The 23,372-nt window shown below is 36.7% G+C and overlaps 1 protein-coding gene across 1 annotated transcript in view; it reads left to right on the forward strand.

The window, feature by feature from the left end:
* LOC132199990 (sex peptide receptor) overlaps positions 1–23,372 on the forward strand; it is an 80,391-nt gene that overhangs the window by 2,687 nt on the left and 54,332 nt on the right. The gene's annotated exons all lie outside the window — the stretch shown is intronic.

A 23,372-nucleotide genomic window follows, 5' to 3' on the forward strand; every position in this document is an offset into this window, starting at 1 on the left:
AATTTCATTTCCTGTTTTACATCGCAAGGTTATGTAATTTTAATATGGCTGCTTTTCTTGCTTTCTGAAAGTCCTCTTTTGATAAAATCCCTTTTCAACCAAGGCAAGTAAATTAGACTGGTCGTAAAAAAGGGTGCATTTAATGACTTAATGCCATTTTTACAACTTACACCCTGCAAAAAGCACTCGAAATGAAAAGCCTCTCAGGTGGACGAGCGTAATATATTTTATGGCAAAAGCAGGTGAAACGGAAAATTACAATGATGACACAGAGTGGGCATTATTTTCTTCAGGGAACAACAGAGGGGTTGAATTACACGGCTGTTAACTTGATTGCGAAAGCGCAGATCCTTGTTTTGGGAAAATTGCAGCCTGGGTATATTTAATCTGGCAAAGCCAGGCCTCCTCCGCCTTTAAAACCTTGATACAAACTTTATTGTCTCGATTGTCGGCGAGAACACGGGTAGCGTAGAAGAGAGCAGAGCTAGACGCGTTCAATAAGTTTATAGCTCACTGTTTTATAATGGCGATAGTAAAAAAGAGAGCACGGCCGCTCTCTGTTGGTGCAAAATATCCATCGCGAGATCTGCAGCCAATACGAAACAGCATTGCTTTAAAAATTGCACAGTGAGCTCTTCTGAAAAAAGAAGGCCATCGCGTAAATCTGCACACGTTGGCAAATAAAACGCGGAGATGCAGAAGAAAAAAGTATAAAATAGCTGAGAGAGTGTAGGTCTGTGTGCAGGTTCATCTCCCCGCGTAACCAACCAGCCGCTCGGGGCGCAAACTTTGTTCTGGGAAGATTGTCTCTCTGCACTGGGATTTCGTTGCGTTTCCAGTGGCTTGGAGGAAAATAGGCGAAACAACCTAAGCCGCTTTGCAAGGAGAACCCGCTCAGCGGCAGAAACTAATTTTCAACGCAATTAAATATCATCTAGATTTTTCCAGGAAAATATTTTCCTGCTTGTTTGTAATGGAAAATTGTTTGTTTCTGTTACTTTATATATTCCATATTATGTATTATGTACCTACAAAAAAGTTTCTTATTTATACATTTTTTTAATTTACACCGATTTACACATAGGTTAATCTTTTAATTTAAATAGAAGTCTTCTTCACGGATGTCATATTGCACCATGAATGAATCCCCGGTTTTCATTAAAATTTTCCAAATATTTTCAAATATTAACATTTCATTTAATTATATTTGTGTTTTTGTGATGAATAAGCTAAAACCAGTCTAAAATAAAAATTATTAATTCTAATTCTGATTAATTATTTGTTGCGACGAAAATTTTAAGCTTTTAGATCGTTCATAATTATACATATAATATAAAGCTCATGTGCACCTCGTATACAAATTATTCTATGTTCAAGCTACTGAAACGGTTAAGTAATCCCCTAGCAATGATTTAATTTTAACACATTATGCTTTTATTTGTAACACTCTTCAGTCTAGTATACTTTCAATATATTTTGTTCTATTTGCTGGAACGCAACAAATAATTTAATAATTTTTTTCAACCCACTTTTCTCACATTATTATTTATTATGCATTTTTTTTAATATTTAGCACAATAAATATTGTCATAAGAGTGCTGTATAAAAAAGAAAGAAAAATTATTCAAATCATTTTGTAAAATATTGCACATTATGCAATCCACTTCAGGACTTCAGGATATTTTTATTTTCTACCACAGAGAGGGTTGCAACAAGAATTGCTGTGCTGGCGTGTCCTTGGTGTGTGTTTTTCCCTTCATCCCGGTGCTCTCATTCCAATCACACAACCGGCGACCCCTGAGGTGCCATAAAGCAGGAGAGCCCTCCTGATCAAATACCATATTATTTCTATATCTGCCACGCGGCCCCGCTGGAGAGGAAAAATAATAAAACAATAAAAATCGCGCTCTCGCTCGGAACTAGAGGGGATGCATAAAAAACGCGTAATTTGTTTTTGGTGCTGACCCCGGTCGCGATATTTGCGGGGCGGAAACGGAAACGTAATTAAAAGGGACGAGTTCTTTTTGACGGCGGCGAGGTAATCAAAGGGCGCGCCTGATTAGCCCTCTTGTGGTCTCTCTCTCGGCTAGTTTCACCCTTGACGGGGTAGGGGGATGTTTGGCCCAGCGTTTGCCCTCTCAAGATATAAATGAATTACGGCGCCCAGACGTTGGCTTTTTTGCTCTCCCCGTCCGTGCCCGGCTTTATCGCGCTGTTTTCTTGCCCGGCCGCCGGAAAATCGAATTTTGGATTATGGTTACATCATTTTTATGTGGGGAAAGAGAGCGTTTCCCGAGTAACCGAGATGCGCCTCTGCTTTTGCGACTAGTGCGAAACTTCCCTTTATCATCCGCTAGCTATTTTCGTCTGATCTCTTTAAGGACGCTTTTGTGGTATATAAATTGAAGCAATTAACCAAGCGCTTCCTTCAACTTGAAACTTGATCCTCGACGGCCGCCGGACGAGTCTTTTCAGGAGAAAAAAAAATCGCAAAGCGGCTGAGCCTGGCGACGTTCAAAGCGACTAATCCGAACCGCATAACTCTGCGCTCTGGTTTCATAACGCCGCTTTTTGTTTTAAAAGCGGAGACTGGAGCTGAATCACAAAGAACGACGCTCTTTTAATAAACTGTCAGCCTTTTACCATGGTTGATGTACAGCCTGAATTTAAGCGAAAGAAGTATGAAGAGCAAAAAATCCCTGTGATGTCATTTAGTCACTTGCGGCTTGCTTGTCATATGCACTGAGTTATTACATTTTCCACATTTTAATTTATGTTAATAATTTGACAATTTTTGCCAATCTTAAAAATTAATTATATATTTTCTTTATTTCGAGTTAGTTAAGAAACAAAATTAAATTCCATATAATTATAATTTAATTATGATTTTCTAGCGCATAAGTGAAAAGATAAATCTTTAAAATTAAATTTTATATAAATAAATTTTATTTTTGTTGTTTTAAAAATTTAATTTTCACCCAGAATCATGTGAAAATTAAATAAAAAAAAATCTAGCAGAATTATACAATAATAATTCATTTATATTATAGCTTAACAACTGTTTGTAAGAAATTTAAAATTCACCTTCCTTACGTAACATTCTCAGTTTTTTTTTCTTCTAATTATGATGAATATGTTATTATATAGAATGGTAACACTCGAGGTGGATTTCATGAAAAATTGAAACCGGGCGAACCTCGTTGCAAAGAAAAAATGAAAAAATTAAAGTCAGGGGTCAGTTGTCCTTTAATTTTTTCATTTTTTCTTTGCAACGAGGTTCGCCCGGTTTCAATTTTTCATGTTATTATATAATTTAGTTTTTGAGGAAAAAGCCAGGTGGCAACACAGGGGCGGATAATTGCCAATATGATATGAATTGGGCTTTAATAAAGCTTGATTAGTTTTGAATTCTCGACTGTCTCTTTTCTTGTTTGTTGGAAACAGGCGCAGTTTTATTTTTTATTTTATTTTAATGCTTTGTAACTTATTATTTCGAGTATTATCTGCCTTGGTAAAGCAAGTGTTATTAACCAAACATCATAACTTCGCTCGTTTACATATAAAATTAACATTCAATTCAAAAAGGTAGAATCCAGCTCATTATTTACTAAATAAATAAATGAATCAGAAGTATGCAAAGTTAATAATTTTTCAAATTTTCATAAAAGAAAGCAATACAATGGTATTTTAAATCAGATAAGCAGAATTTTCATTTCTCTATAAAAAGATCTTAATTGATCCGCGGAAAATTTCCTTCACTCAAAGGGATCATTTTGCAATGAAAGCCATGCTATGAAATATTTTTTGCAGTAGAAAGTTGTTCACAGCCCCCCCCCCCCCCCCTTCATTTAAAGTTTCAGCAACATAAATTGCTCTCATAGCATTTTGGTTTGTTTATAAAAGCCAAGCAACAAAGGTTGCTAATTTTATATTCACTTACAGAGGCCAAAGTCAAAGCCCACGCAATTTTGGCCCAAAACAATGCAAAATGCAAATTACTTCCGCTTAACCACACAAGATCCGTGTGTTTAACAAAACGCTTATAAACAAATGTGAACAAAAGACGTGGGCGCACAGGCCAATTCAACAAGGGCGCGTAATTGTCTCTCACTGTATGTATTTCTGAAGCTGCAAACAACGTTTGATTGCCACAAAATTTGCGGTTTTTTTCATTCGCACACGCCAAGCACCACACTCCATGTTTAATTACACGTTGCAATTTCAGTGAACGAGGTCCCGAAATAAAACTTTTTGTGCGTATGGTCGGGGGAAAATAATCACTCGGTGGGTTTGTGCGCAAGTTTTTGAAAGGCGCTGAAAGCTGCGCTCGTCGGTTCTGCTCTGCGTTCGTTGGCCAAAGTGACAGGACCGCGGGGCTGGGGCGCAATATATGGCTTTCTCGTGTTCCATCTGATCACATATATGAGAGAAAACAAACAACAGTTGCAGCCGGCAGGAGGCGTGTCTGGCAATAAAATAGCAGGGATCTTTGTTCCCACACCATTAGAAAAGATATCTGCCGCAATAAATGGCCCCCCAGTTAACTCCGGCGCACATCACATGGCAAAGCCAAACAATCTGAACACAATTTCAGTGTTGCCTGGGGCGAATGCAGAGAGCCGATAATTAGAAAAAAAGAATTCCTTGTTTTAGCCCACGGCTAATAGTTCCGGGAACAAAGAGAGAAAAGGCAAAATACCGGATTATATTGCTGGAAAGGCGCGGAAGTTTGCAATGCGATGAGGTATTTGCACATCTGAAGAAAAAGATATGGAGAAAGAGGAAATTAAACTTCTTTAATTTTTCGGCTCAATAAACTTTGCCAAGAGCAAACTGGCGAATTGCTCTTCCTTCATGCCTTCGCACAATCCTTTGCTATGTTTATGATAGCCTGCTAAATTCCATTGAAACTTCAAGTTAGTTTATGTTAACAATTAAAATGTATAATATCATCTTTATAAAGTAAACAAACAAATCGTGTTTTCAAGAGTTTATGAGTTTTCAAATTTAAATGAAATTTTTTACTAGCCGTGTGGTTCTATTTGGCCATTAGCATTTCAAAATTTGAAGAATTTACGTCCTGACATTATTTATATTTATGTGCGCTAGTGCAATTAATTAAACCGATTATAATTAGATTCATTTAAACTTGAGCTCAACTTTTGACTAATTTCAACTGTCACAGAACACTGGTTGAACTCATTCATTATGCTGCCGCTCTTCTCCTCCCTCTCCGTATATCTGCTTGTTTAAACGAAATAGCTATTTTGAAGCCCGAAAAGGCGCACACAACCCTTCTTTTGTGGCGAGAAACTTGTACGCAAACACGCGAGAGAATGCAATTTGTTCAAACAACAAAGTCGTGCTTCATTGTCTACTTGTCGGTAGTCTTGCCACCGCAATTAAATTTCAGCCTCATATTATTCTCCCGGCTCATCGCATTATCGTCATCTTTGGTGGCATTTTCGACTCATTTCCCGGCGCCGGAAATTAATTATTCATCCTTATCCGTCAAAGGCGTCACGTGCCACGGACAACCTTGTGTGCATCTCACACGGGATATATCAACTTTGCCGAGGGCTTTGTCCTCGCTCGGATCCGTGATGTTGCAGCGGCCGATCCAGCTCATTGAATTTTTATGAATCTACTTTGCTCTCTCCGCACCTTCCGTCCTTTGCAGCCGCATCAGACAATTGCCAGAAGGGAAGCGCCGTTCCCCACCCGCCGACATAAAAGCCGCCGTCCACCTCCTAAAACATCAACTTGCTTTTTGTGCAAAGGTGAAACGAGGTTCGTTGCTGATACAAAAAAGATGAGACGAATTTGGCGCCCTTAAAGGTCGACACATAAATCTCCCGCGTTGGGTTTTTTGCTTGCTAAAAAGCAACGCTCCATTCTTCTTTGCGCTCAGTCAGTTTTTGCCAAATTGTTTTGCCTTTTCACAGCACCCCAAGCTCGCATTTGTAATTGCGATGAAATTTTTGCTGAGAGGAATGCTGCTGCTACTCTTTTGGGGGCGGCTCGCTCGTAAAAATTTAATCTGTGAAGGTGCGAGAGGGAGAGAGATCCTTGCTGTTTTCAGCCAACAAAATTGTAGCCAGAAGCAACAGTGAACGAGTGTCGGTTGTTAAAATTTTTATTTCTGGTCCAAATGAGTATTTCTACAGCAGAGATTCGTGCTTTGTTTTTCCACATTCACATCAGCATCTTTGGCATCTCTAAAGAATCCGTTTATTTAACACATGCTGATATTTATGGATCAAATTAAATAAGTTTAGTTTTTGAACATTTTTTTAAAAACTTGTAGCTAATTTGAAAAATAAATTTGAAAAAATGAACAAGATTTTATATAAATACAAAGAAAAATTTGTTAATCGGTGTGCGTATTTCTAAAAAATTTAATTCATACAGAAATTACGTTGCCCCATGGTGCTAATTTACATGCTCCAAAATTATGTATGCTATATGCAGCATTATTAATAACGGTGTGGGGATTATTTCTCAACCCTCGACTACAAGGTGAGGAGAACATTATAATCTCACTCTGCATGTTTTGCCGCCATTCGTTCTCATACACTTTTAATTACTCCCATGTCCCCCTCGCTCGCGTACGAAGAAATGCTCAAATTAAATTAGAGCGCCGGAAAAATGCTGCTGAGGTGCGTGAGAGCATTTTTTGCTAATGAGCCTTCTCTTGTTGAACTCGTTTTCCTGCATGCGCAAGGCAGCAGTGCCATTAGTGGCGCACTCGTTGGGCTGGAAAGTGGGAGGAAAGAATGAATATAACTTTGGTACTTTTTCCCCAGCCGAAATGAGTGGAAAATTAATTGAGCGTCAGTTATACGCCACCGTGGACAATGGAAGGAAAAACCCCAAGTCCGATTTTTGCCAGAGTCGTTTTCAATTTGTGCCAGGTGGGTGGTTTGGTATGAACCGCACGCTTTCAATTGCTGCCCAAGTTGCCAGCGGCAATATTGAATTTCCAGCACACCGCATGCCAATTTTCAGGCCGACTCTAATTAATCGCTTTTGATTCCAAGAATGACATATATATTCGCAAACGTGTATGGCAGCAGGGTAAAAAGGAAAAATTCGAGCAGGCAACAGAGGCCGTGGCGTGCCAAGGAAAAATTCCTATCCGATGAAAAGTCAGCCTGCATTTGGCATTCGCCGCAAAGCAGCCATAATAGCAGACATCCGCCTGTGCAGTTCACTGACTCTCGTATGAGCTGCCATGGTATGTTGCAACGCCAACCAATGAATATAAATATCCGACCGCAGAAACTTCATGAAACTGTGATTGAAACGGATTTTCGCAATCCACTTGCTACTTTCGTTGGAAATATTCCAATTGCTATCCTCTTTTTTCACACGTTATACTGTATTATTCAAACGGGCCAACGGGGAAAAAGGAAAATTAAGATTTAAGTTATAAATGGTGTACCCAATGCAATCACTGCCTTTTTAATCAAGATACATCATCTACACATTCAAAAATTAAATTTCAAAATTTTAAAGAGAATAGCAAGTATATACAAATTTTTATACAAAAATTCAAATATTTGAAATTAACGTAATGTTTTAATATCTAGGTTTGCAATCACTTTCGTTTTATAAAAAAATTGTGTCTTATTTCGAAAATTTTGAACTTATTGTTTGATTATATATATAAATTATAATAATAAATAGTATAAATAACACTTAGAAAGTAAAATAAAAGGGGACTTTTTTAAATTATTTTGAATATTTCTTGCCTCTTTATTATATAATATCATTTTTTTTTTGACCAAATATTTTATTGCACGAGTTGCAAAAATAGGTTGATTGATAATGATCCATATGATAAGTTCATGTAAATACATACCCGCTGATTAGTTATTAATTGGAGTACTAAGATAAATTTCTGAAACTAAGATAAAAAAATTACTACGCTTTGCTGATATAACATCAATCTAGAATTGCTAAAAAATATTTCAATTTTTTGTTTTTAATTTCGGTTAGTGGGTTTTTCTAAAAGCTTTGGCTTTTCTATAATTCATACCCCAAATTTCATATTTCAATTCAATTAATTGTGTAATAAACTTTATATATTTAGGTAATTTTAATTTTGTAGCAAAGCAAACGTTTAAAAAAGATCTCCAAATTCACCGTGTTAACCGTCTCAGGAGTTCCATTCGTTTTGATCGGCGTCGCTTTTCAAGCGCAAAATATTATCGACTATTCATTGGCTTCCATGCATCACGTCTGGCACATCTGTTGGGCGAATTGCATACACGCGACATATCAGGCGCTCTCCCACTCGTTCGTTCTCATTCATCCACTTGACGAAGTCAACTTTGACGGTGGAGCAGCGCGCTCCTTCTTGATCATAGCAGCCACCATTTCTCCAATGCACCCCATGTATAAGCGCACTACTTTCTTCGCTCGTGAAAGAAAATAAAAATAAATGAAAGCGAGCTCCAGCATTTCCAGTCGCTGCTCGGCTGACGCCATTCACTTCAGGGAAAATTCATTTCAAATGATGTCGCGTGGAAATCGACGCTCCCTCCCTTTCAAGAAAATTTTTCCGCTGTCACCAAGAATTAATGACTTTTTCGGCAGGTTGCCTAAATTCATTAGTCGCGTTTATTATTGCGGCCGAACGTTCCCCGGCGGCATCTACATAAAAAGGCAAAAGTGAAAAATGATCTGCTGCCTGTTGATAAATGAAACGAAGCTGAGAAAGGAAATGGAAAATGTTTTCTTGTATATTTTTGTCCGTTTGCTGTTCAAAATTCACCTCTGCTCTCTATTTTTGAACATAATATTCCATTTCCTTCGATTAATTTTCTTGGAATTTTTATCGACGTCTTGATGTCATATTACATTTTTTTTTTTTTTTTTTTTTTTTTTTTTCTTCAAAAAAACGTTTCCATTACTCAAGCTATGTTTTTTGCCCTTGTTATTTGTCTGGGTGGAAAGTCAGAGCGTGAGGGCGAGTTGCTATTACGACAGTCTGGGGAAAGAACTCATGGTTGAGTGCGATAAAAAAGGGGGCGCAAGAAAAAGAAGCTTGTCTCCGACGGAGCACAGTACTTTATTCCACTGTAGAGCGCTGCCCATTTTCTCAAAGCATGTATGTTTGTATATATGATACACATTTTTTGAGTAATAATTTCTCTGGACATTTCTCTGGCACTTTTGCGTGTGATGGATCGTCCTGGTGTATTTATTTCGTCATATTCGCGACACGCTCTCATATTTTATGCTCAACAGAGTCAAAATAACAAGGAAATGTGCATTTCCTAGATAAGCTGACTACTTCGAATAGACAGTTTTTTGCTTCCAACCAAAGAAATAACATGTCAAGAGTCGCGGTTTTGTCATTTCGGTCGGCGTGACATTCTCAGACATTCGTTTTTTTTAGGGAAACGAGATTGACGGCTTGAAATATTCTCCCTTTTCTTTTCCTGATTGCCTTTCACCCGCGTGATTCGACTTGGAAATTTCTACTCGCGGGCTAAACACCTTGTTGTTTCTCAACCAGAAAATGATTTCCTCAGGCAAACTCTCATTAAATTGAATAATAACGCCTTCGTCGTCGCTGAGCGAAACTTTCTCTGCCGTGTGTCTGCTCGCAGCGCTGCTCAATTACCATAATTTATTTAAATTTGCAAAGCACATTTTGCACGGCCTCTTTTGATTTCACGCGTTCTCCCTCTCTCACTGATCGAGTTTTCCGTTCGCGCGCTCACTCTTTTTGAAAGCAGGCTCAATCTTCGTGTCGTCGTGCGGCGGCGAGACAACTCAATTTGCGCCTCCGAAAAACGCGCAGGGCTCTCATTTTTCATCAGCCCGCAGCGAATCTCGCGCTCGCCCTCTTGAAACAAAGACACATACTCATGAGAGAAGGCCGAGGGCGCCCCTTTTGGAGCCTCCAGCACAGCCAACAAGTAGTGAAAGGTTATGGTTGACAAACGCTTTTGAGCGAAAGCCCCACGGCTAGATTGATTTCGGTTGCGCATGTGGGTGAATTGTTTCTATCGCTTTTTAATGATCCTGACTGAGGATTAAAATGTAGCGTGGCATTCCAATTTTTCCATTTAAAATAAAAATGGATATGGACATTTTATAATTTACAATACTTTAATTTTCATGAAGTCTTAATGAAATTTAATCAATTACAAGCTAGTTTTAACATGAATGAAAAAAAAAATATAGACAATACATTTTAACCAAAAATTTAGTAAAAAATTTTTTAATAGTACTTAATTAATTCTAAGCTTCAAAATGTAATTTGAATGTAGATAAATTTTAAAATTTATTTTAAATGATAAAAAAATATTTGTAAAGATTTATTTTAACTCTAACCAAATAATATTAAACTTATTGAAAAATTAAATAATTAAATTAAAAAATTAAAAAAAAAATCAAACTGGTGTAAAATTTGTCTCTTCTTACCATCAGCACAGTTGTGTTTCTGAAGTTTATAATTATTATATTTTGCTACTATAAGTGCATTTTATTGCTGTCGAAATAATTATTTACTAGCTAATTGCACATGCATCGATATTCCACAAAAGCTTTCTACATCACGCTTACATCTCCTCGTCCCAGTTTGATTTACCACACTATATCTTTTCCTAATCAAATATAAGCAATGCAGTTTTTTTTCTCATCTTTATTGTCAAAGATGCGTACTTATTTCATGTCATATGTCGTCTCTCTCTTTTTGCTGCTCTTTTTATTAGCACTACGCGCTTTTCATTGCGCTGAATGTGCGCAGTGATTGCAACGAGTAAATTAGAAGGGCATAAAAGAATCGCTATTCATCCTGCAACGAGTGCGTAAATTAAAATCCTTGAACTGAATTCGCGCCGGCGAGCACTTCTAGGAAAATTGTGCAGTCGCAGCTGCTGATTGAAAACTGTGTAATTGCTCCATATTCGAGAGCGAGCCTTTGCGGTAAAAAAATTAAATTAATGGCTATGATTGAAAATGCAAGGCTTTGAAGCCTGACATGAAAAGAAAAATAATTAAAGAACATTTTACCCATTTTCTGTGTGCATTTGGTTGGGAAAATTTAAATGAATTGTCAACATCTCGTTAATTAAATTTTCTTTGTTATTATCATTTTCATTTTTGTGAGGAAAAGAGGAAATGACTGGTGTTAACTTTCCACTTGGGGAAACGTGCAAATTTTTTAGAGAGGAGAAAGAAATTGTTAAATTAAAAAGAAAAAGCAACTCTGCCTACGGCCGTGACAGCGAAAGAAGCGGAAAAAACACAGGACGCTTTTTTGTCTTTTGTGATTCATTGGAGTGGAAACCAAAGATTACAAGGAACGTGCTTTTATTGATTCACAAATTTAATTACCAAAATCCATTAAGTTACACTTAGTTATTATAACGTGCGGTCGACACCAGATATTGAAAATCATCAAGAGTTGCATCAAAACATTTCACACACAAAATGCAGACTGTGTCTCAAAAGATTTCCTTGAGCCAGCAAACGAACCGGACTTGATCCAACCCGAACTTAGATCAGAAACTTAATGGCTGTCGTTGCCCAGGGAAGGGAAAAAAGGAGGAAAAATGGTTAAACTTAAACTTTTATAGTATTAAAACTCTTAATCACTCCTAATAATGGAATCCATAACAAATAATTTTATTTAATTAAATTGAATTAAATTTTAATGTTTTATTTTCGTTTATTTTATTTTCTTTGTAAAAGTTCTGTTTAGGTTTTTCAAATAATTATTTTGAAGAGTATTAAAGTAAATTTTAACCTGCCCTGAATTTCCTGAGTCATTTAAAATTGTGCTAGGTGTTTAAATCAATTCAATGTGTGATGTTTCACTGCCCTCGTAAGCCGACCTCAAAACTCGGTGCATTCACCAGCTGAGCCGATAAAGAGTCTAATGGAGTTTCGACACTCTTGGCTTCCACCACTATGATAGAGAGGAAAGTTTGATGCCAAAACCCGTGGGCAGGGCGTATCTCTGCCTCACACAATATGAGTTGCGCTATAATCGTTAATGATCCAAACAAAAGCGACCGTGTGCATGCGTAATAACAGTAATTTGCCACCACCGCGTGTTTGGCCGGCGTGATAAAAATTCAATAATGCCTTTTATGTGACAGCGGTAAATCACAAAAAGCGCACACAGGAAAGGCGTGGCAAAAGATTATCATCATTCATGAAAAATCCAATTTTTCACAATTAGCGAACTCGTCGATCAACTCGTTTTAAAAGTCTGGCCTTGTTCCAGCGGTGACAAGCGTTTTGAAATGGAACTGTTTCCCTTGTTGCGCAGTGATGGATTGGGGCTATGTATTTTTCAGAGGCGCGTAATCTACCGGCAAAAGTTTTTGCTATGGCTGATGCGATTCGCAGTCGATTGCGTCCTTTATAAACATATAAAAGAGAAGCAAAGAGATCCAACACCTGCCAAAAAGTTTGTTATGCGAGTCTCCATTTCTCAAAGGAATCTACACGCCAATTGGAAATTCGACGTCTTTGTCGCCAAACCGGAGGAGCCGCAAACTTTGCCAAAACTGAAAGTTTGCTGGAACTAATTATTATTGGATGTGTGCTTTGTACGTAATAGACAACCTATGGCCTATTGGATTTTGTGGTGTTTCCAAGAAGAAGCCTGCACGCGAACAATTACGAGGAAATTGTATGCTCCAGGTGGAGAGCATTCAAAATTTCCACCAAAGCAAAATGATTGCCTTCCTCGGGAGCTCTGTAAAATTTTAGGCCTCTCGACATTGTCAATGAAATCTGATACATACATACGAACTAACGCAATTCAACACTGGTATTATTCAAAAGCTCAAAGCTCCAAATCAAAGCGCAGTGAAATCCACCTCGCTGATGCTAATATTTGGACAGGTCGCTTGTTGCCAACTTGTTGAAATGCCTTCCGAACGCCGAGCTGTGGTGGAAGCCATACTCGCTTTTTCCTTTCAGCCTTTGCAGCAAAAAGCTCCCCTTTGCCATATGATTGGATCAATTTGAAACGCAACGCACTTTTTTTGCTTATGCCATGCCCTTTGACAAATCTGGCGTAATCGCATATATGTTGAAAAATATAATCAAATGGTTATGTTGATTGAAATCAGAGACTTGTTTATTAATTTTGTAAGGCACGTACCATCATAAATGAAATGGGATCTTGCGACGCAAAATTCTGTCCCAGAAAATTGTAAATAATTTAGGGATAATTTTTTCTTGCTTAAATTACCTCATAGGTCACAGGTTTGATCTTAAGTCACTCCGTTTAATAAAAAGTGTAAAATATTATTTTGTTATAACTAATTTTGCTTTAAAATTGTTTATTTAATATTTATAAAAAATTTAAAATTTTTTTCTTAAAGCAGTTTATTTTAAAATTGATAATAATAAACATAAAGGAAAAGGGCAGGAAATATAGAAAATGGGTTATTTCCAAATATTCTTTCTTAAACTTTCATTACTTCAACTAGAGACTAATAATTAGCGGTAATTAGTAGGTAATTAAGGAAGATAACGAATTAAATTATTAAAATTTGCAAAAGAGTTTGTAGATCAGACAAGGAAGTTTAAATATAGCCTGAACAAAAATTTCAAGGAAAAAGTGTATTTGGGGAAAAAAATTCAGCGGCAAACAGAATGGGGTAACCTTTGCTCATGTTGAAGATCTGCCTCAACCCGACGGAACTATAAAATAAAAAAGCACCAGGTTGGTTTTAGTGCATATAATATAGGCTGGGGTGCATCTTCGAATATTTATGACCCCAGAAATCAATACAGGGAGTCAAATTTATTATGAAATTTCTTTCAAAAGGCTTTCATATTCTAAGCATTTTATTTCTGGAGAATATTTACAACAAAATATCAGAGTAGACTTTAAACTTAAAAAGTTTTTTTATTGTGAGCTAAGCCAATTAACTTAAATTTTATGCAACGGCAGAAAAAACATCTGATAAGATTTATAATTTTGCGTTGAAAATGTCTAAAAATGCGCAGCAAACATTTTGTTAAAGAAAATCAACCGAAATCCAAATGAAACCTTCTGCCGCAGCAAGCCTGAATTAGAAACAAGTGTAACCATCCAATTTTACTTATAATTTACGTTTTTTGTAAACTTTTGGTTTGCCAAGCAAGTTGCATGTTACTGCGCAAATCCGAGCGAAATTACCAAAAGCTGAGGCCATGGCCAGATAAATGGAATTGCGTCTCTTTCTCTGTTTACACAAGCGCGTACGTGTAATGCTTATTAGGCCGTTTAGCCGAAGACCGGCGCCGATACTAAAGCTGACAAAGCCACCCCTGTTTTTCGCCGTTTTTTTTTTGCATCAGCTGAACGTCCGCCCGAGAAGCAAATTTTAATTTGCAAATGCGCGTCACAACGGCTGCCTGCCCAGCCAGGTACAAACAAAGAGAAGAAAAAAGAGCAGGTCTCTCGGCAGAGTGGAGCACCTGCCATCACGAAAAGCAGGCGCAATCCGGCAGAGTTGTTTTCCCAGCTGTGTCGCACGGGTGGCATTAAAAATTCGTCCCAAGCAGTTTCCGCCGCTGATTAATGTGACTCCCGGGAGTTGAAAGGGCGCGCCGACGACCGGCGTGTATGCGAATGTACCAAAAGGCGGCCGATACCATCACCGGGTGGAGCGAGAGACGCGACGGCACTTTAACTCTAACGGAGGAGCTCTTTCTTATTGTTAATCTCGCTCTGAAAAGCGTAAAGAAGCGCACCCCCAAAAGCCCTAGCTGCTGGTGCGCGCAACGGATATTGTAAAAGTTTGCCGCCGCGGCACACACAGCCAACTCGCCGGGATTGCACTTTGCTCTTGATTCCGCGCGGAAGCAGCTATAAACATATCTGTCGTTAACTGCTTCTTTTTGCACTTGGCCCAAAGGGAGTCAACGATAGACCTCCAGATTGATTCCCTGTAGCAATCGTGTTGATGGCGGAAGTTTTCCGGAATCATCATTTCCGCTTAAAATCAATTAATGTCAAGATTTAATCTTCTCCCAATCCAATAACGTATCAAAAGTCATAAATCATAGTGAATCAATTTATTGGCATAATACTTTTAAAGTAACATTCGAATAAGGAGTTATGATAATACTGCAATGATATAAGTTAATTATTGTGAATTAAATGAAATCTGAGTGAATCAACGAATAATATCTCTGAACCATTGATTATTTATTTTTCAATTTTTGCATGCATAAACACTTACTGGAGATTAAAGTATGATTAATTGAATATTTATTTTCGTCAAAAGTAAAAAAAAAAAATTTGTAAAATTTTACGATTCACTTTTTTAATATTAACACAAAAAATAAAAATATAAAACAATGATTTATAAGGGTTTTGAAATAAGAGAAATTTAATAAAAACATTAGCTGGTAAAAATAGCTTATATAAATTATTTAAATTTTTATTTTAATGACTTGCCAAAACTTCCTCTTCTTGATTTTTTCAGAGAAACTTGGTTTTCTTCATTATATTCTTGAACGTCAAGTCAAGTTAGACAGCATTGGCTCGGATATTGATGACAATTACACACATATTTCTTAAACCTTTCGTTGAAACACAAAATTTTTTTATTCACTTGATGATCGCTTGCTCCCTTTTTGCTTTTTTGTGCCTGAAAAGTGTTTCAACAAAGTGAATATTTCAGCAAAGGTCCAAGAGCATTTTATTAAAAAAAAGAGTGCTCTAGCTTTTGGCATCAAAGTGCACATTCTATACATCACATTGAGCGGATGCACGTTCAGCTGTTGCACACACTGGCTGCTCGTAACCCACTTTTGCACGTGATGCGTTTATTGACTCACGTAACGCAGCCAAACTTTGTAAATGTCACCCTCGCCTACTCGTTAGGTCTAACAAAGTGTGTTGCCGGCGAAGGGGCCCAATTTAATTATGAAATCCGGTGAAATTGTTTTGTCATTTTCTTGTCAGTGTATTTTCTTCCCTCTACTCGTTGAGGTACAGGGAAAAGTTTCCAGAACGCATTTCCTGTGGCCATTCCCGAGCCAGAAGTTGCACGTCGCATACAAAATTTCGCTTATACCATTAAAAAAGAGAAACGGGCGAACTTGCCTGCATAGGCGCTTCCTCAGACGCAAAAAAAGAACAAAAAAAGAAAACTTTTTTCCAACGAAAAGCACAAAGTTCAATGGGAACTTGGCAAGATCAATTAAATATTTGTTAACACTATTACTTTTATTTTTTTTATCCAATTGTTAGCTTTAGTGATAGATCAATAAACACATTGCATCTCATATACTAGGTTTGACGTAAAATAATTATATTATTGAAAAAAGGAGCGTAGTAGTTGGATAAAAAGTTATAAAACCAGTTGCAAGATTTTTTGCTTTAGCACTTCATTTCAAAAAGAATATCTGTTGTCTCAGCGAACTTATTGAATAAGTTCTCATTTGTATGTTGATATATGCGCAAAAATGATACCTCCACAATGATCTACGTCCTAGAGAACAGAATTTTATTATGCAAATGAACTATTTACATTGAAATATCTAGAGTATAATTATGTGCTTGATAAAATGAACTAATAATATTACAAAATATTGTTCAAACAATAATAAAGACTTGCAATATTAACAATACAATTAAAAATGGTGTTTTTTTGAAGCGCCATTTTAAATTTGCTGGTAATAATTGAATATGTTCATTTGATCAATATAAAGTCTTGTATGAAATTGTATCACCTTCTGACTAAAAATATGAAATGAAGCAAAATTGTTTAAACGAAATGGATCATGAACAAGGAATTGATCGTCAACCTTAAAAATGGTTAATGTTCGACTGGAATGTTTCTTTGCATCTGAATCTTTTCTCAGAAAATTGAGATAAAAGATAATTTGATCAATTTAAAAGAAAGTGCGAATGAATCATTATTGCTTTTTTATCACATGATCCCCCTTTCAAGTGAAGCACTTAAGGCTGGTGAAGGCGATCTCATTTTAACGCCGGGAAGAAGTTAATGGAAGGAGCAAATCCCAATTAAAATCTTCAGCCAATCGAATTCCAGTAGACCTAAGTGCCCTTTGTTTGACAAGAGATAGAAGGCTTTTCCTTTAATTTTTCAGCCCTCGCCTTTCCTTTTTTACCCCGAGGTGCTGCTTCTTTTCTCAGAGCGAAGCACTTAATTTTTGCATGCCTACCTCGCTTTCAGAGATTAGCATCTCGCGAGTGGGCGACTGCAAATTATCCTTGGCGTGTGCAAAATTTGATCCGCGACCAAGTAAGCGTGAATTATAGGACGAAGACACGCGCGAAATATAACCGCACGTGCAGCCAGCGCGCCTCCCACACGATTCTGAGGTTCGTCAGTGAAAGATTATTCGCTAACGAAACGTGATTTGAGTAGACTCGCGTTGTTGCGAATTCGAGCGCACGTGACGAGACCGGAGCTAATATTTCACGCCTCGTGCGCCAACCATAAATCATTACACCCGGCGCTGATGAAAAACAGGCAATTTGCAGTGAATGCACAAGCGGAGATACAAAGAGTGACGCTGCGCTCTTGTTTATGGAATGAGAAAAACGGCGAGCAGAGATAGCGTAGAGAGAGAAAAAAGGTGCCGCCGTCATTAACATCGATTTCGCATTTTTCAAGAGCAAAGATAATCCGGTGCGCCAGATAAATGACACTCCCGCACCTTTCGATAGGCCCCGGTTCTGCGAATTCGTCATAATAATCAATCACATAGAATTCCAGTTTCCCAGGAGATGCGCAAAATCGGAAATCGTTCAAACGCATAAATAACTTTGGTAATTCTCCTTTTTTTTATAATGTAAAATAAATTTTAATCATAAAAAAAAATGAATACAGATCGAAGTTGGTAGTTTCATACTGTATACAAATATATTTTTTTGTTTTTTGTAAAAATTTTGAAAGACAAAAATTTAATAAAAAAATATACAGGTTTAAATTTATTTAGCAATATATTTAGTAAATTTAAAATTATTATGAAATTTTTTCGTTTTTATTTTATTTTTTATTTTAATTTTCTCTTTTTAAAACAAATGATAATTAATAAAAATTGTATTTAACATTTTATATTGATACTGAATTTAAGCAGAGAATAGATGATATTAATGATATATATAATTTTTTTAAAGCTTTTGGTATCAGCAAAGAAGATTCAATTCAAATATAATGAAATTTAATTAAAACGCGAAATCTAACCGTCTGGCAACAATTGAATGTAAACATTGCAATGCAATAAGTTGAGCAAATATATAACAATAATAATAAAAAATACCATAACATTTTTGAAAACGCTAGTTATGCAATCAACATTGAATTCACGTTAATTGACAACTCATTAGTCCTTTACGTAAATTAATAATGGCAGATTGAAAGTTATTAAAATGAGAGTGGAAAAATTCCAAGAGTAAATATTTAGAATTTGTAAATTTGAGCAACTCCTTGCCAAAAATTGTTTAAATTAGTCTACTTCCAGTGATTCCTTTTGCGCTTAATTTGTACAAACACAAAATCTTTTAAGGGAAAAACCAGCAGTCAACATTGCAAATATTATGGGAAACGTAAGTTAAATCAAATAAAACGAATGAGGAAAGCCCCTCAGCAAAATATGGGATGCACAGTTCTTTTGATATAATTATATATTTGCACGGTGAATTTCCTCTTTACCAAAGCTCCAAGGCATATAAACTTCTGGGATGAAATAAATAATTATATTTTAAAACAGAACTTCACACTCAATTTTCACCTTTCCATCACTTTCCATATAGAAATAAACTGCTCTCCGTGAAACAAGACAAGACAGCGGTGAAAAAACAATGCCAAGCGCGTTCGGCTGTTTTGGGCCTTTTGCGCAGGAAGCAATCAGATATGAATTGTTATCTGGCGGAAGAAATGAACTGCCTGCGGTGCAAATAAACACGTCGAGCAAGCGGCTGCCGCGTGGGAGATCCGCCCCCTTCACTTGGGGCAACACAAGATAGAATTCCTCATTGATTCAGCGCCTTTTCCATCCCACTAGAATCTTTTTCAAAATGGAGCAGCTTATAGAGGCCTATTCACTTTGATTGCTTCTCACTCAGTAATGAAAAGAAATTCAATTTCGTGCTCATGTGCTTGTCAAAATGACATTTTAAACGTCTATTCGTTTAGTGAGAAAATATGATAATGTCATATTTGAAATCTTCAAAAGATTTTGTGTTTAAACGGATTTCACTATCATATTATTTTTTATAGCCAAAGAGAAAATAATTATGAGCTAAATTTTCCCTGGTGACCTAATTCACAAACACGCGTGTCGTTATCTTGTTGAAACTTTGTAATACGGTCCCCCAAAATTGAGTGCTCAGCTTTATCGAACCTTATCTCTCTAGCTGTATTATATTTTTAGACTAGCACATTGTGGTTGAAATTATTTTCAAATTCAAACAAATTGAAAATCAGGAATAAGAAAGGGATATAAACAATGCCCCTAAGAAATTTTTATTAATCTTACTGTAAATATTCTTTACCTTATTTTAAAATTCCTTGGCCATGTGTCAAATGTTTGGCAAAATGCAACCTGCACTACAATGGTTCGGCTTAAGTCTCACTGAGTATTATTTTTCAAATACTTATTTAAAACGAACAATGCAAATGCAGAATTTTATCCCGAAACAATTCATTTTATCTAACGAGCGCATCTCTGGGTAGAGACTGCGTCGTAAAATGCGGTGTGTTTTATTCTCTTGGTTATAAAAAGTCTGGAAAAAAATATTACCGTTCTTTGTTCTACTTCCATAATTAAAAACCAGAGACTCGATTATCACGCCGACTTGCAAATTAGTCCCTGTGAAGGCGAGATAGCGTGCGAACGGATCGAATTAGCTGTCGTGGTCAGCGCTCCTCTCGTTTCCAATTTGCTCGCCAGCTGCGTCTGAAATCGCCCTGTGTCTGCCTGACTTTTCTTTCTTTTGCTCCTTCCAGTCCCACGATTCCTCCTACAATTAATTGCCAGCAGAGTTGTTTTGATTGTATTTCTGATTGATTCTCCGCGACGCCCTTGACGCGGAAGGAAAACTAATTAATGTAAGAAAACAAGTGGCTGCGGCAGACTGAACATGTTTCTCAGGAAGCCAAAGAGAATGGGGAAATCTATACTTATTAACCCAAGGTCTAATTAAAAACGAAATGCTGAGATATATAATTTCAATTTTTACGACTCACAGTGAGATTTCATTACAAATTTCCATATTTATGCTTTCCTTATTGATTTATTTATTTTTAAAATTTCTATATTAAACTTTTTTATATCTTCAGTTAGGTAAATTTATGTTTTGACACTGGAGGTATTCGTCAGATTTAGTTGGCGTTTACTTCAAATATACGCATCTCCTCCGTCGCCGATCAATCAAAATTTACCAGGAAGTTTCTCGCGATCAAAAGCAGCCGACATGCCCGCAGCTTTTTGCTCGTGTTCTTGAATAGTCTCAAATTTGTCCCCTTGAGCAAGTAAACAAGCCAAGAGTGAAAGAGACACAATAATAACAAAACAACCCCATCGTTATCTCTTGCATACTTCCTTTGTGGATTGATTTCGAAAACCCTCGTCTGTTTTTGGTATCAAATTGCGAGTGCACGCAGCCATGCAGAAAGTCGAACAATATTGGGCGCGTGCTTCTCATTCAAAATGCGTCGCACCAAACAGGCAAATCCTGGAGAGTTAATTCCAAAACAAAACACGATTGTGTTGCACAACACGACACGCGTCGGCGTTCTGTTTACTCTATTCTCGAAGCAATCAATCAAATCCCTTTCTTCTTGTGTGCTCACCTGATTTTCCAGCTTGAGCTGCGTGACAAGTTTATGTATATTCAACGTACGGTGTCAATTTGTTTGCTTTGCTGTGGGAGAGCAGGATGAAGAGAAGATGTCAGTCGACGTTGCTGCTGAATGTAATTGTGACTGATTGTCTTTGCATGCAATTCACAGCACGTTTCAGAGATTTCGGCAGGGATCATTATTAAAATTGAAAGCTCTCACAAATCTCTGAGCCACTCTGCGTGATGAAACTCGTTAGTCATGGTAAATAGGGAGCAGATGAGTTCTAGTTTGAAGTCAATGCACAAATACCCTGCAATAGTCTGCAGATTCAATGCCATTTCAGCAAGTTTAAAATTGCCAATTATCTTAAGAGGATTTGAGTTAAAAATTTATTCAACACTTGTATTATTTCTGTTGTTTGTCGACCTTGTTCATTTGTGAAAAACAATTTATTTGAAGATAGAGAGAATTTTTATACAAAACTGGGCTAGCTAAATTAAAAAAAAATTATTATTTTACGATCAGTTTATTTAAAAATATATTTAAAAAAGAGGGAACAAGAATCGCTAGACTTTTTCAGTAAACTCAATCATAAAGTAAAATTTTGGCTTGTTGAAAGTTTTCAAATTTTTATTTTCTTAAATAATCATAAGCTTCAAGAAAAATCCGATTGTCTTTTTATATAACTTCTCAGGAGTTTCAGGACTACAGATTTTCAATTTAATAATAAATAATTTTTATTTCGAGCCTTATCTGAATTGAAAGACATAAACTCCTCTCTTCAATTTTTGAAAATGATATTATAATAAGTATTATTTACCTCCAGTTTCATTTGTATCAGTCACAAACATTTTCGTAACTTGAAATGATTGGAAACGAGCGGCATTTTACAATTTATATTATAAATTTTCCGCTGATAACTTTGAAAAAAGTTCAACGTTTTCTCTTTTTCTAGTTCTGTATGCTGAACGTGAAATTGAGTTGTGACAAAAAAAAGGTTGATCAATATTAAATTTCACGTTGTGCGATCCTGCGCTTGAAGTGTTGAGCAAACAAAAAATCCGTTCTCGGCATTTCTCCGGCTTGAGTAAGTAAGAAAAAGCGACGTAGCTTTTTCTCCGTCATTCCTCCACAATTTCATTTCATCCCGTTTGATTGCTGCGCGCAGTGAGAAAATAAAATGGAGTTTGTAAATGAATCAGAGCGACTCATTTGCGCAATTCATTGGTTCGCAAGATTGAAAAAATAATGTGTTGGTATAAAATATATGGCGCAGTGACGGTCGGATAAGTTCACATAATAAGAGTGGCAGAAATATTTATTCAGATTCCAGCACTTGAAGGTGCTTTTTCTTTCCTTCATTTTGGTACATTATATTATATGGAGCCGCGAATAGAGACACAGCCGACTTTGCTCTCAAGAGTGCAAGTGAAAGGGGGCCAAGCGGATATTGAAGCTTTACGAAGGCAGACGCCAAGATCGTCCCGATTGATTGATTTCTAGAGAGGCTCCGAGCAAGCAACAGGCAAGCCGAAAATAATCAGCTCGAGCCAAATAAACACAGACAAGCACTTTTTCCACCTTCACTTTTCTTCTTCCACCAGGACGATTTCTCTTCCTTGAGGCTTTCTGTCTTCTTAAATCTGGGAGTGCCAAGTGGTGACAGGGTGTGAAATTAAAAGCAGCGGAGCGACGCAAATTCACTCACTGTCTCAGTTCATATTGGTGCTTACGTGTGGTAAAAATAATTATATTTTTACCAAATAGAAGTTTAACCCAAACTTACGTTTAACTGAATCGCGTAAGCGTAGAGAGCTATAAATAGAAATATATTACTCACATTCGGTTTTACGTACATCATACTATCGCATCTTTTGCAGTTATAGTCAATCACAAATACCAATAAAAGCGTTGGTGGAAACTCATAAACTGGCCGTCAACGAATATCCTTTTTATTACTGCGCACGCAATTAAACGCAAAAAATGTAGACACAGCTTGCTGCGATGAAAAGATACAAATTTGATGAAATGAGCGCGGAACAAAACCATGAAGGCAAAATGGTAGACACAAACATCGTTGAATGTCAGCAATTTTCAGGCAACTTGCTGCTCTTTGTTTTCATGTTCAATCTTAAAGGTTTTGAATCTCTCTTAAAGCAATTTTTTAATGAGCTGGAATTAATTTTGAATCCAATTTATTATTAATTCTAGTTCTGTTTAAAATAGAATAAGAAATGTGCTGAAAAATAGAGCTGTTAAAAATAGCAAATTAAGCATTTCATCATGCGAATATTTAACTTATTGCAAAACTTCAGTTAACGCTTCCAAATGCTTTTAATTATTATTGCATAAACTCGATTGGATCAAGGGTAGAGAAGCATAATGCTTTTGAATAAAAGTTCATGTCACGTTGGCAGTGATTTCTTGTGGCTTCAGAATTATTGGTGGAAATAATTACTCGTCAGCTGAATCGATCTGACTCGGTGCGGTTTAATTAAAAGTACGGTTGATTGAATACAAGAGAACCGCTTTTGAATCGGCATCAAATAGTTCATTATTGATTATTGGGTGGTTTGG

This window comes from Neocloeon triangulifer, unplaced genomic scaffold (assembly GCF_031216515.1).
Source record: "Neocloeon triangulifer isolate White Clay Creek 2 clone unplaced genomic scaffold, ASM3121651v1 ptg000014l, whole genome shotgun sequence".
Taxonomy (NCBI): Eukaryota; Metazoa; Arthropoda; class Insecta; order Ephemeroptera; family Baetidae; genus Neocloeon; species Neocloeon triangulifer.